The 14,307-nt window shown below is 42.8% G+C and overlaps 1 protein-coding gene and 1 non-coding gene across 2 annotated transcripts in view; one reads left to right on the top strand and one right to left on the bottom strand.

The window, feature by feature from the left end:
• LOC122788737 (collagen alpha-1(XIII) chain-like) overlaps nucleotides 1–14,307 on the bottom strand; it is a 396,594-nt gene that overhangs the window by 294,725 nt on the left and 87,562 nt on the right. The gene's annotated exons all lie outside the window — the stretch shown is intronic.
• TRNAG-UCC lies at nucleotides 2,326–2,397 on the top strand. The gene has a single exon. It is a non-coding gene; the product is annotated as a tRNA-Gly (tRNA).

Below are 14,307 nucleotides of genomic sequence, written 5' to 3'. Positions count from 1 at the left end.
TAAAGCAGGTTGGTGCCAAGCCAACAGATGGGACTTTGGTTTAACATCTAATCGAAAGGACAACACAACAGGCAGACTCAGAGCAACTGAGAACAGAAATAATAAGATGACAAATAGGTAAATAGAATGAAAGATAGTGGGGTGGTGGTGGAGGAGGAGAATAAACTGAATAAGAAGGTCAAGAAGGAGAGCAGCTGCAGGAGAAACTGTAGAGTCTTAGGTGTAGTGAATGACAGAAGCATGCCAGTGAAAAAGAAAAAGTAAAAAAGGAAGCTACAAGAAAGCGACACAAGACAGTGGGTAGACAAGGGTACCTGTGGCAGCAGAGGCAGGCAAGAAGCTAGAGGTGATAGAAAAGAAGTGCCTGAGAAAGAGGGATAGTATGTGCCTGATGTGGGAACAAAAGAAAACAACAAACAAAGGAAAGGAAGCAAGCCAAAAAAAGGTCAAAGTCCCACTGTACTCATCCCTCATTAGACTCATTATAGAATACAATGCCCCATTTGGTATGTGTACCTCTCAAGACATCTAACAAACACTGAAAGGCCTAAGAGCCTCACTAACTAAAAGAATCACAGGCCTAAATAGATGCCCCCACCCCTCGTGAAAAAAACTAAAACTCTACTCTGTCGTATATATCTACTCCAGAGGCGATCTCTCTCTAATATACATACAAATGTCAAACCAACCCAGAGCTGTTGGACATGCTACATAAAAAAATCAATCCCTCAGAGCTACACGCTCAGGGATCTAAACGATGAAAATTCACCCCTAGGATTAGCAGCGAGTGTCGCCCCTGCTAGACAGGGGTCCAGGAAAGTATAATGTGGGAAGAAATAGCCAGGAATTGTTATGGCTAGGCTTGTATAGGCCCTAGGGAATTTCTACATAAACCAAAAGCTAAGTAACATAAACTGTAAACATTTACAGGCACAACAAATCTGCTATAAACTGACTAATGAGATGAAGACCTGATCAGGTAGCCTCGGCTGGCCCAAATATCAGAGGCTTAGTATTTCTGCGTCGGTTGCTGCCACTTCAGGACTGATGTCAGGTCATCAGTACTATAAAGTAAGGCAGCCGATGCCATTACATCAGTCTTTCTCGCCATGGAGCCCGAAGCAGAAGCAGTTTGCAAGAGTGCCGGTCGGCCGCTACCTGAGTTTTGTGTACTGAATTGAAGCTGAAGTCTTCTAAAGCCAAGCACGCTGTTGGGGATCCTTTTTTCTTGCATTAACCGATGCCAGAAAAAGTTAACAATTGACTCACCTGGGGAAAGCAAATACCACACCGAGACTTTCATTCTTACTGCTTCACTTGCTTAGGCCCAGACCACGATGTTCCCCGCTTTCGCTTCTGTGCTTTGTTCAACGCTATAACTATCCATCATTGGCCCCTTATTGTAGCTAGATATATTTGCTTCCAGTCCTCGAACTCTGATATGGCTTCGGTATGCCATCCAACAGCAGATCTTCCAAAAAAATGTAAAGATAAAGACAGAGACAGACTGCACAGGTCCAAACCTACCAACGATGCTCCCGTTAAGCTAGTCATCAGTTCACCAGTCCTCAGTGAGGCACTTTTTCAGCCCCTGATGCCCACTTCTGTGGATTTGCAGGCCGCTACCGAGACCCTTTTGGAGTCTAGTATGACGCAGAACTCTTCTTCGACTAAGGATCCTGCAGTCATCTCTAACTTGGATGGGTCCGGAGCAGTTGAGCAGGCACCGACTTCTGAGGAAGTCCTTCGCACTACCGATTCTCGACACAAAACGATGTCTTCTTTTGCGACTACCATTCTTTCAAAAATGACTGAGTTTCTTAGGCCCAGGCTATGAACAACACCCAAGAAACCGATGACTCAATCTCAAGCACCTGCTTCCTTGCCTCAGTCTCAAATGCTTAAAATGGCAGAAGACATTATCATGCTGATCAGGGGAAGCCAAGCTTCCCCTTCCAAAAGGAAGAGATCTGTCCCCTGTAGTTTTGTCTGAACAGGAGTCTGATGACTCTGATGCATCTGAATACGAAGACATGCAACTCCTTTCTGCTTATGAGGATTCTGATGCAGAGGATTCCATTCCTTCAGCCTCTCCCCCTGAGGATTTTTCCTTTGGGGAAACCCTTCATACCTTAAGGGAGCATTTCCAATGGGAAGGTCAAGACTACCCTCAGTCTAAAAAGAGATACAGGGAGTTTTTAGATTTTCCACAGCACAGACCCTTGGCCATCCCCCCAGTCCTGGATGTTGTGGAGGATGTTTTCCTGGAATCAGTTTGAATCCTGACACCCTCCCTCCTGCACCTAGAAAACCAGACAGGTAGTAGCTTTTGTGGTATAGTGGTGAGCATAGTTGCCTTCCAAGCAGTTGACCTGGGTTCGATTCCCAGCCAATGCAAGAAGTCTGTACATGTAAGCACTCTTCTGAATTTCTCAAGGGCCTAAAGGAATTAAAGCAACCTCTGCTAAGAATCCCACCCCCACAGATGAGGATTCCAAGCACTAGACAGATGGGGTAAAAAAGTATACACCTCAGCTACTCTTGCTATCAGAGCACTCAATTGTCAGTTCCATATGCTAAACTTTCAGCAACATACCCTGGAACTCCTCAAACAAAAAATTTCTTCCTTTCCTGCTTTTGCAGAATCTAATGAGTTAAAAGAGTTAATGCATTCTGCAAGTCAAGTAACTAAACACACCTTGCACTGTGGTTTTGACACCCTAGAAGCTTCTTGCAGGGCAGCAGTCACCAGATCTGTCCTTAGAAGGTATGCATGGCTTAAGGAACAGCCCTTGTCAGACCACATTAAATCTAAATTGTTGGATGCCCCCTTCCACAAAGACAACATATTTGGCACTAAGGCAGAAGAGGTCTTAAAAAAGATGGAAGAAAAATCAAAATCTATGCAGACAGTTAAGGATTTCTTACAGGTCCAGCAGGCATTGTCCCAACAAGCACTGGTCCTTTCCTGCTCCCACCAGGCCAGTTCAGACCAGACCCCAGGGAACCAGACCCCCCAGACAAGAGCCACAGGGAATGCAGAGATCTAAGCAGTGGACTACTGCCACTTCAAAACCAGGGAGTTCTAAGCCACCCCCTTATGGTAAGAACTCACAATGACTCTCCTCCCCTACCCACTCCCTCTGCCCACCTTCACTTACCCCTAGGAGGAAAACTCTCCTTTCACGCAAGCACCTGGGCCACCATTACCAACGACTGCTGGGTTCTCAACATAGTGTCCCAGGGATACAAATTTTCTTTCCACACCCTTCCAACTCCAAAAGGGTTCCCAGATCTTCCTCCAGACCAGTGGGCAGAGGTGCAAAAGCAAGTCCTTTCCCTTCTCTCTATGAGGGCAGTAGAGCACGTTTATGCAGAACAGAAAGGACAAGGTTTATACTCCAAACTTTTTCTGGTACCCAGAAAAGAGGGCACCTGGTGCCTCATCCTCAATCTATCCATTCTAAACACCTTCCTGGTGATCCCAAAATTCAAAATGCTCACCCTCCAACAGTTGCTACCCATGCTGTCCAAGGATTCTTGGCTAGCCACCCTAGACCTAAAGGAGGCCTACCTCCACATTCCTATCAAAGAATCACGCAGGAAATATCTCCATTTTAGGGCAGGATCTCAGCACTTTCAGTTATATGCTTTTTACTTTTGCTTATCTACTGCTCCCAGAGTTTTCACAAAATGTCTGACTCTGGCCATTGCCTTTTCAGACAAAGGAATATCCAGATTTACCTATACTTAGACAACTGCCTAATTCAGGCAGACAGCCAGGAAAAGCTGCTCAAGCACCTGGCCTTTGTAAAATCTCTACTAACCTCCCTACGGTACACAATCAACGAAAAGAAATACAAACAGGTACCCACCCAAAGGATTATATTCCTGGGAGCAAGCCTTGAGACAGCTTCCCAGATGGCATTCCTTACACCAGAAAAGCAAACTTTCCTGATAGCCTCCTTCTCTCAACTAGCCACCAGACCCCAGCTATCTGCAAGGAAAATCCTGCAAGCTCTGCATGGCAGATTGCATTCTACTCAGTCCATATGCCAGACTGCATATGAGGAAACTTCAATGGTACTTAAAAAGCCTTTGGTGTCAACACTGTCAAGACTTTGAGACTCTTATACCTATAATACCTTGCCTCAGAAAAGATTTTCTCTGGTGGGCAACAGCATGCTCCCACAACAAGGGACTACCTTTCTCACCATCCCCCCACTGCCCAGACTCTCACCACAGATGCATCAGACTATGCCTGGGGTGCACACCTGGATGGCAGGTACATACAGGACCAATGGAGTCCACAGCAAATCCATCTGCACATCAACCAAAAAGAGATGACAGCTGTCCAGCATGCCTTGATAGCTTTCAAGCCCCTTCTCTCCCCAGGGGCTCTCCTGATCAAAGCTGACAACACCACTGTGATGTGGTATATCAACAAGCAGGGAGGGCCTCACTCCTACCCTCTATGCAGGCTGGCCATGACCCTTTAGCACACAGCCTCTGCCATGCAGCTCCACCTGTTAGCACAATTCCTACCAGGTTTTCTCAACTCTGGCAGACTACTTAAACAGAAATCTTCTGGACCCACACGAGTGGCAGCTCAACAGAAGAAACTTCAACCTAATAACTCAGAAATGGGGCACCCTGAAGGTCAAACTCTTTGCCTCCCACAACAGCCATCAGCTCAGCAAGTTCTGCACCAGGGAGTATCACTGCATGGCTTGGAAAGTGGATGCCCTGTCCTTCCCCTGGGTCAATCTGTCGATCTATGCCTTTCCTCCACTACCTCTCATCCCCAGGGTACTGCTCAAAATAAAGGAGGAAAAACCAAGGACAATTCTTATAGCTCCAGACTGGCCTTGCCAGCACTGGTACCCCTTGCTGTGCATCCTGTCCCCACTGCCACCATGGCATCTTCCTCAGATTCCATACCTCCTGAACCAGAAGGAAGGGGAATTCATGCATCTCCAATTGCAGACACTCAGTTTGGCAGCTTGGCTTATTCCCTAACCCCTGATTAATCTGCCAACCTCAGTAAACAGGTTCTAGATGTTATACGTGAGGCCATATGCCCTAGCACTAGAAAGTCCTGTGATGACAAACGGAAAAGGCTCTGCACCTGGATTCAGGCTAAGGGAGGCAATACAGCACAGCCCTCCCTCCCTCCCTCCCTCTCATACTGGATTACTTAGCTGACCTGCTACACAGTGACCTCTCTTTTCCCTCTATTAAAATTCATGCCTCTCCTATATGTGCTCATTTCCCCCTTTTCTCACACCCTTTGATCAAACAGTTCCTAAGAGGGGCTAGCAACATGAGGCCACCCAGAAGAGCACCAACTATGGCTTGGGGCCTTAACTTTGTGTTGGAAAAGCTCACTCTGCCCCCCCCCCTTGAACCAACCTCTTCAGCAGAGCTAAAATTTCTCTCCTGGAAGACAGCTTTCCTTCTGGCCATCACTTCAGCCAGAAGGGTCTCCGAGCTGAAAGCATTTATGGCTGTGGAACCTTTCATCATCTTCCATGCAGACAGGGTATCCCTCAGAACTAACCCATCCTTCATGCTCAAGGTGGTGTCCAGTGTGGCTCTCAACTGATCCATTAATTTCCCCACCATTTTACCTAACCCACAGAACAAGGGGGAAAGGATCCTGCACTTTCTAGATGTGTACAGACAGCTCAGATTCTATCTAGACAGGACTAAATCCTTCAGAAAGTCTGATCGATTTCTGATTAGCTTTGCTGCAGGGGCATAGGACAAAGCCATCTCCAAACAAACCATTTCCAAGTGGATAGCACACTGCATCCACTTCTGCTGCAAACAACACGGAAAGACTCCCCCCAAGGGGGTCAGGACTCACTCCACCAGAGCAGCCTCCACCTCTGCAGCTTTCCTCAGAGGAGTCTCCACCAGGAACATCCTGGAGGCTGCCACCTGGACATCTGTTCACACCTTTACCAAATATTACCACCTGCCTATATTCTCCAAATCCAGGGGAGGGTTTGCCTCTGCAGTCTTGCAGGGCATTCAAGCCAGCCCCTAGCTTCCTGGACTGCCTCCACCCATTTCCTCAGTTTGGGAATCAATCCAAATGCGATGACTGCAACAGTTGTGTAAACTTACCATAAATGCAGATGTTCAAGTGTATTCACTGTTGCAGTCCTGGTTTCCCTCCCTCCATCCCCCTCTTCTCTTTCCTTACAAGGGACATATTGGTATTTACTTTCTACTGGTGGGGTTCTTCCACCAGAACCTGGCTCCCACTTGGGGGCTCCTGACAGGTTAGGGCAAGAAAAACTGATGTAATGGCATAGGCTGCCTTACTTTATACTACTGATGACCTGATGTCAGTCCTGAAGTGACAGCAACTGATGCAGAAATACTAAGCCTCTGGTATTCAGGCCGGCCGAGGGCTACCTGACAGGGATAAACCAAATGTGATGACTGCAACAGTGAATACACTCGAACATCTACATTTATGGTAAGTGTACACAACTGTACTTTACAGTTTGACCTGTATATAGGAGCTTGCATGGAACACAGGTGTGGCATTCTGGGATCCCATGTATGTCAAGGCTGTTATGTATAACAACAGCTGTATAATCACAATATAAACAAACCCTGATGGCTGTCTGGATGATGGCCTCTCACTGTACCATCTTGCAGGAAGCTTTATACTTTTACTTACTACTTAATCATAACTGGAAAAGACACTGCTAATTTAGGTGTATCTTGTTAAACTTACAGCAGAAAATTGTTGAACTCCTGAAAAACTGATGGCCAGACTACAAAGGTTATAAATGTAGATTAGTAAGGGTAATACTATGGAACAAGTTTCGATTAGAAATGTGCATCAATTGTACAGGTTGGACTTAAGAAGATTCAACTGTGAAATGGTGCTCTAATAATTAAAAAAAACACTAAAATATAACCAGATGTTAAAACTGCTGTGAGATACATGTGATAAAATTGAAAATAAAATACTACTGATGCATATTTTTGATTGGGTGCTACAAATGGAGTTGGGCACAGCAGCAGACAAACCGTTGCACTGGGCCTCCTTGGCTGAGAAGTGAAGGCTCACTTTGTAAGGGGACCTCTTACTAGCACTCCTCTTGGACTATTCTTCTTAGTGAGGCACTTTCAGGAAGGAGCACCAGTATGGAACTATACTATGACAAGCTGAATTAAGGGGTGACATCTAGCATCCACCAAGTCTCATGTTTGGTGTCTCCTGATGACTGTTGCTTGATTACCACTCTAACCAGGTGAATAGTTTAGCAATGTGACCATGTAAGAAACTGTTATAGGGGCACCTGTGTAGCTTGAATCACAGGATGAAGGTAAGCACACTCCTGATTAATATGAAAGAACTGGCCAGAAAAGAGGTTGGAATGCATGGTATATCTGCATTTTGGTCAGACACAGCAAATGGATAGGAGACCACAAATTCACCCTAGGGATGGCACCCATGTCTCTCATTCACAGGGATAGTTGTCCATAGACTCACTCTGTGAATTGCGTCCATCCAACCAAGGACAATTGAGGCAACTCTGGTTTAACATGGCAAGGCTTGTAAGGGCTCTAGAGCTGCTAGCCTAGTAACCTCCTTTGAACCTATAAGAGAACTGACCAGGTCTTTTAGGGCATACTGCCTAGTACAAAATTTATGAAACCAAGCTGAAGCTTGTAAAAGGACATGACTTCATAAAACATCAGTGATTTATACCTGAAATGAGGCTACACATTTGTACTGGTTAATCTAATGTAGCATTTGAATAGCTTGACTCATTTCCTCATATTTATTGTTGGGGGTACAGAAGCATGACAAGTAAGGCAATAAACCACATGACCTCATAAAGTGTGAGACCTGAAACACAAATGCAGGCTAGTAAAATGCATTTTATTGAATTTTAAGAATGAATGGCTCCTGAGCAAGTGAATAAGAGAAAGTGAAAATTATATTACAGCCAAGCATCTGATCCAACTTTAGCATTCTCTCTGTTGAGCCAATCAGCTTTTTAGAGTGAAATAAATCATAGCAACTTTATTCATAGTACTATAGACAGTGCAAAATTGTCAATGCAACCTATCCTGATCATTTCTTATGCAGGTGACCTTCAAGCAGCTAGCCACAACTGACTTCTCATAGTCCTTCTGATCCATGCCTCCCATAAATTTGTATATAGTTTAACAGTCGTAGCTCGGAGCATAGAGCTTCACACTGGAACTCTTTGAAGAAGTTTCTTATATTTTCTTATAATGTCTATCTGAGACTAGCCCCTTTATTTACCATTCATGTTCCCTTGAGACATCCCTGTTTCCCTCCTATGTCTCTCCCTTCTAAGAAGACCCTAATTAAACTTTGTCTCACTGATACACATCATATACCATATTTCTCTGAAAATGTACTGTTCCAGGCTAATCAGCCTCTAGTGGTTCACAGGAGATGACCAGACTAATGGCTCAAGAGCCCTTACAAGCCTAGCCATTATTACTTGGATTTTCATGATATTCCATCCCTAAGGGCTAGAAGATGGCTTAGGTTTGTGCAAGCGCCTTTGGGTAGTTTACAGACAGCTCCTGTCTGTAAGGGACATGAGCATTCCAGGAGCAAATGTATGATTTCCCATCCATTGATCCAAACTGGCTTTACTATAACAGTAGGACTGCCAGTTATTTGCCATCTCTGTATTATTTTGATGTATTTCTTCTATATGCCGCTAAATAACAAATATCTTATGCAGACCTTAGCTCCCCGAGCTGAGCATGACACTCTGTGATACCTAACAGGACACCTTTACAGACGCATGCTGTCTTCAAGCTCTTGGGAATCAGTACTGCTTGTTACTGCTATTCTTATTTTCCTGTCTAACGTCTCTCTTACAATTCTGAGATTTCGGGTGACAATGATTCTTGAAATCCTTTACATTACTTGTCACTTGTAATCACGATATATAGTCTTAATGTTCATTGGGCAATAATACTGCCCAATAACCATTAGCAGACTATTAGCTGTTACATATCAGCTTATTATTGTAAATCATCACGATCTTCTTACAAGCTGCCATTCTTTATATGAATTCCACCTTCCACCAGCATTGTCACAAATCTCTGACTTTTCTTCCTTTAAACTTTAATTAACCTGTAATTTATTTCATTTTTTTTTACTTGCCTTTGTTTACTGGGAATGTACAACTGGGCAAAATCCCTTTTCGGAGGATGCCTGGGTAGAAAAGCCCCATCAGAGAATACAAATAAAAATTAACAATAATAGTGAATACAGTTGATCATAAAAGAAAAGGAACCAATCGCAGATTAACATAAAAGTACTGCATGAGAAAGTTTAAAAAAAAACAAGAACATAGGGTACAATTAAAGGAGATTCGTGCATACGACATGAGCAGTAACCACCTGGTGTGGTAGCAATTGAGGTAACAAAACCATGTTAATTAGTATTTCTGGTGGAGAGATTTTGAAAGAGTGAGAATGGTGGTGGAGGTACAAGATAAAGGAGGAAGCAATTGAGTTTGGAAGGATTTTGGTACAAAGAGAAACAAAAGAGCTGACAAATCCATCTGGTGAGAAGGTGATGTTTTCTCCTGTGATTTGAACTGGTTTGGATTTGTAATTTCCCATAGAACATAACCATTGTGAATGTAAACCCATTTCCTTTTACTCTCACCCTTCTAACAACCCCCCCTTGTAGTACTAGATCAAACTTCATACTAAAACGTACTGTGTGCTGCTCCTCCAGCATTACCCACTATCAACTGCATCACTTCCAAGTCATAGAACAAAATGGAGTCTAAACGAGTATGTACTGTATAACCTCCATTCAGAATGTCAGTGAGTTCTTCAAAGAAATGAATGAGGTTTAGGAGGCAGGACCTGACTTTGCCAAAGCCGAACTGGAGAATGTTCAGGGTTAAGAGATTTTCAATGTCCAGATTAATTAAGTGTGAGGTAATATATTCCATAGCTTTACAACTGAGGTTAATAAGATCAATGGGTTTTTACTTACCCAGGTCTGTGGTAGGACCAGCCTTGTGTAATGGAATTACAGTTTCTGTATTAGTCTGAAAATGAACCAGTGCAGAGGCTTAGATTAAAGAGGTTAAGTAGAAGTGTGCATTTTCCATATTTGATACTGACAGGGTGACCATTTGTGATGTCTGGACCTGTTAGAGTGAGTCCTGAAACACAGAGACTGAATGGCTGTAAAAAGCAGGCTTGCATATACAAAGTCTGGGATGACCATTAAAGTCTGAGATGACCATTTCCAGGAGTATTCCCTTTTCTCTGAGATATGGTGATCTCAGAGTTAATGTATATAAGTCTGGGGTGCAGGAGGGCTAGCCCTGCAAAAAACTAATTTTAAAGGAGAAGAGAGATGTTTGAGATTTGGTCTTCTCCTACAGTTTGTCTTTTTTTTCTGTGTGTTGGCAGTTGGCATTTCAAGTGCTTATGTCATCTGGGTCAATTCCTAGCTTTTGAGATGGCTAACAGGACTTATTGCAAAGTAATTATAGGGGGTGTTTGGGACTGTGGTACAGTTATAATTGTGACTGAATTAAAATTTGTACAAAATATCTTAGCTAGAGTATAAACTATTTTATTTGTATCACACTGGGCAGTATTACTGTGGAATCTCTCTGAATGTTGCTGGGTGTTAGTTGTTCACTTTCTGACACAGTTAAATAACTAATTATATTTATTTTTAGTTTCAGTGGCTGTTTTAAGTTCATATTCCACACTGAGATTCCTTGAGGTACCCTTAATCTCTTTGCTAGTTGGCTTAACAGTGTTGTTTGTGAGTTAGAATGGAACCTGTTGTAAGCATTAAATAATTTATTTCGTTGTACAGTAAATTTATATGGGTATTCCACCATAGGGATTTGTTTTTAAATTTCCCATAATATTTGGTGCAGATAGGGACTGAGCTATCTGTACAATCAATTAAGTGGGTGTAGAAGTCAGAGGCCTAGTGGCATGGTTCCCCAAACATGCCAAAAAATACAAAGCAATCCACTTACAATCCCATGCAGGGCATTGTTGCTTTATCCCAACTTCCCACATATGGAGATCATCAGGTGATGATGATTGCTGAAATCCTTTACTTGTCACTTGAGTGTAATCATTTGGCATTGCAGGTAATCATAAATATGCTTGCAGTGTCCTCCTGACTTGCTTTAATGTCCAGTACTGTAGTCGACCCTGGCAGGCATCAGCTTTACAGATGGAACAATATAAGTGCCCAGTAGCCATTTACTGAATCATACAGGAAGGACACAGAACACTATCTCACTCCCCTTCACACATTGTGCAGGTTTTCTCCACTGGGCACTTGCAGAGGTAGACACTGCTATGTGAATATCTTCAGAAAATTACGCCATGTTCCGAAAGAATAAAACATAGCTGTGAATCATGCATACAACCTAATTTTGAATCACGGGAAAAAGCATGACATGCATAATCATGGAAGTCTTCTGCATGATCATGCAGACAGGTCAGAGGCATGCCAAAGTACTTACCTGCACTTTTTGTCACAGATGCACAGCAGCAAAAGGAAGCAGTTAGCAGACATTCAAGTTACTTAGGCTCATTTATCTATGTCTGCAGAGTGAAGTACAAACCTATGGAATTACTAAATGAGTCACCTCTTTGAAAGCTAACACATTCATCAACAGCTATTTTGGAGATATAGGCAGCAGTTTTTGCAGAAATAGCAGCACCTTCAGGAATTGTATGCAGTTCTAAGGAATTACAGAAGTATGTGGTGAACTGTCTATGTTTACATTCCTAAGAATTTGCACTCTTACACAGGAATTCACTTTAGATAAGGCTAACAATCTGAATGCATGTGCTTGCATATGTGGTGCACAGATTGCACCAGCAAAAAGGTAGTCAATGACATCATAGCCTGTCTTTGTACATGCCTGTTTGTAGGTTTATAGATTCATACTAGACAGTCAGTCTGCAGATTACTGCATACCTTGCTACTAACCAGACATTGGCCTCAGGTGAGAATCAAACCCTCTACCTTGAGTCTGTGACATAAACACCTTAACCATTGTGCTAACCCTCAACCCCTACTGTTACAAAGAGGTATGCCCTGTGTACAGTACATCATGGACTGTGGTGTTGGGTACACCATTGGTATTTTTATACATATGTATCCTTCCACTGTAGTAATCTATAATTGTGTCATCTGTTTCCCCACATGTCCTCAACTGTTGACATCAACTGTATGCATTTCTATATCTGCATTTCCAACTGTTGTATGACATACCATCATAGCTTCCTGTTCAGGCAGTCTATAGCTATGTCTTTCATGCTTACAGGTGACTTCACGTCTGCAGGACAAGCTTGATGGCAGTGGTTGGACAGTTTCATTCCTGCTATAAATGATGTCCTTATACTTGCACTTGGGACCAAACAGTGGCACCTGCTGGGGAGAAGGGATGCTGACTAGCCATTATGAGACCAAGTGTGGCAAACGTGTCCATATTATTAATTCTGTTGGTGGGCAAAATCACGCACTACAGCAATACCATAAATGTGTCTGCAGCATTCTATTCCATGGCAAGGCAAAGGTGTGATCCACAGGGGCTGACAGGTTACCTGAGAGCAGCAGGATGATAGAGCCAAAGAAGTTTCTGGTACCCCTGCAAGGGGATAGCAGTACTGTTATCATCCCTGTCAGGTTGGAACAACTCCCACATATCTTGATGGATGATTTATCAGGTTAGTAAAACTTACAGCAAATTTCTTTATAGCTGTATTGCACATACAGTCTGTAGGCTAACATCAGCATATGCTGCCCATGTTTGTCGGAAGCACATCAGGTATCCTAACACATCAGAATTGCAGTAGAAGTAGTTTGGGACTGAATGAAACATCTTGCATGGACACCTTTAGCCTGTGTGCCACAGTTGTAATACAGGCTCACATGTTCACTTCATGCAGTGACAAGAATAGGTTATTAACACTGCATGCATCACGTTTTCATTGTGTGATCCTGCACTGTAACTGTGTACTCCTTGGCATCCCTAGTTTTAGACTAGATGTTGCCACTTTTCCTACACTGCCTTTAACTTTGTCTGTTGCTGTCAGTGAGGTATGGTGCAGCTGCTGCTTGCTTTTGTACTTCCTCACTGTCTTTGGCAAATGATAATGCTATGCCTTATGGGACAATCACATGTGTGCATTGTTGAACTGCACCCATACTATGCGTCTGGCCTGCCTGCTTCTTTAATATCATATCATGTAGCATGGTAAATACTAGAGACATCCTGCAGTCTATGGCAGGATCATAGCACAGCCTCCCCTCAAACGTATTGTAGCAGCAGAAGTGGGCTTTGAGTAGACCAAACACATTCAGTGGTGTTATGATTTTAGGTGTGTGTTGTGTTGTACTAGAAATTGGCAATTCTGTAAGTTCCATGTAGGCGTTATTAGCTAGAGCTCTATTGGGTATCCAGTTTCATGTGCGACATAGCAACAACATATAACATATATGGGGAGCTCACTACATTTGGAGATGCTAGAAATGTAACTATAGCTAGATAGTTCCTTTAGCTACAATGCCTGCAGTTACCAGCCAGAAGGGCTTGTAGAAGGTTACCATGTAGGAAATGGCAGTAAAGTTGAAATGTATGCCTTATATGTGAATCATACAAAATACCTGTGTTCTTTGCAGACAATTTATTGATTGATTGATTGATTGACATTTGATTACCTGGAGGCCAGGGGAGAGCAGCTCCAAAGTATTACAAAAAATTTTAAGAACAATAATTTTACAACCTTTAAAAATAATACAAAACATCTACAGTTTAAATAATTCTACCAAGTTAGATATAATGTAAAAACATTGGTTAAGACTAGATGCAATGTATATGAGAATGATTTAATATTTAGGGAAATGTTAGCCAGTTTATAGAGAAATTAAAGATAAGTTAGTATACTACAAACATGAATAACAATATGAAGTGAGAAAAAACATGGTCAATGGCATACTTAGAAAAAGAATCATGAGAGAGAAATTGATAGAATTAAAGAAATGAGTGAAAAAGGGAGTGTAAAGATGTAACCGGTGCAAACAGGTACTTGTTCGTATTTAAGGATGTAGTTTATTCTGGGGTTGAGCAAGAGTAGAGTCAAATTTTGGCTATTAAGTCTTTCAGAATGGTTTTAAAGGACTCTGTGTGTGCAGGGGGGGGGGGGTGTCTTGATGGATACAGGTAAGGAGTTCCAAGCCTTAGCAGCATAGTATGAGTACAGACCATGCCTGGCAGA

The sequence above is a fragment of the Protopterus annectens genome, chromosome 14.part0 (genome assembly GCF_019279795.1).
Source record: "Protopterus annectens isolate FY-2018-M chromosome 14.part0, PAN1.0, whole genome shotgun sequence".
In the NCBI taxonomy this organism is placed as follows: Eukaryota; Metazoa; Chordata; order Ceratodontiformes; family Protopteridae; genus Protopterus; species Protopterus annectens.
This window is presented reverse-complemented; position numbering and strand designations above follow the sequence as displayed.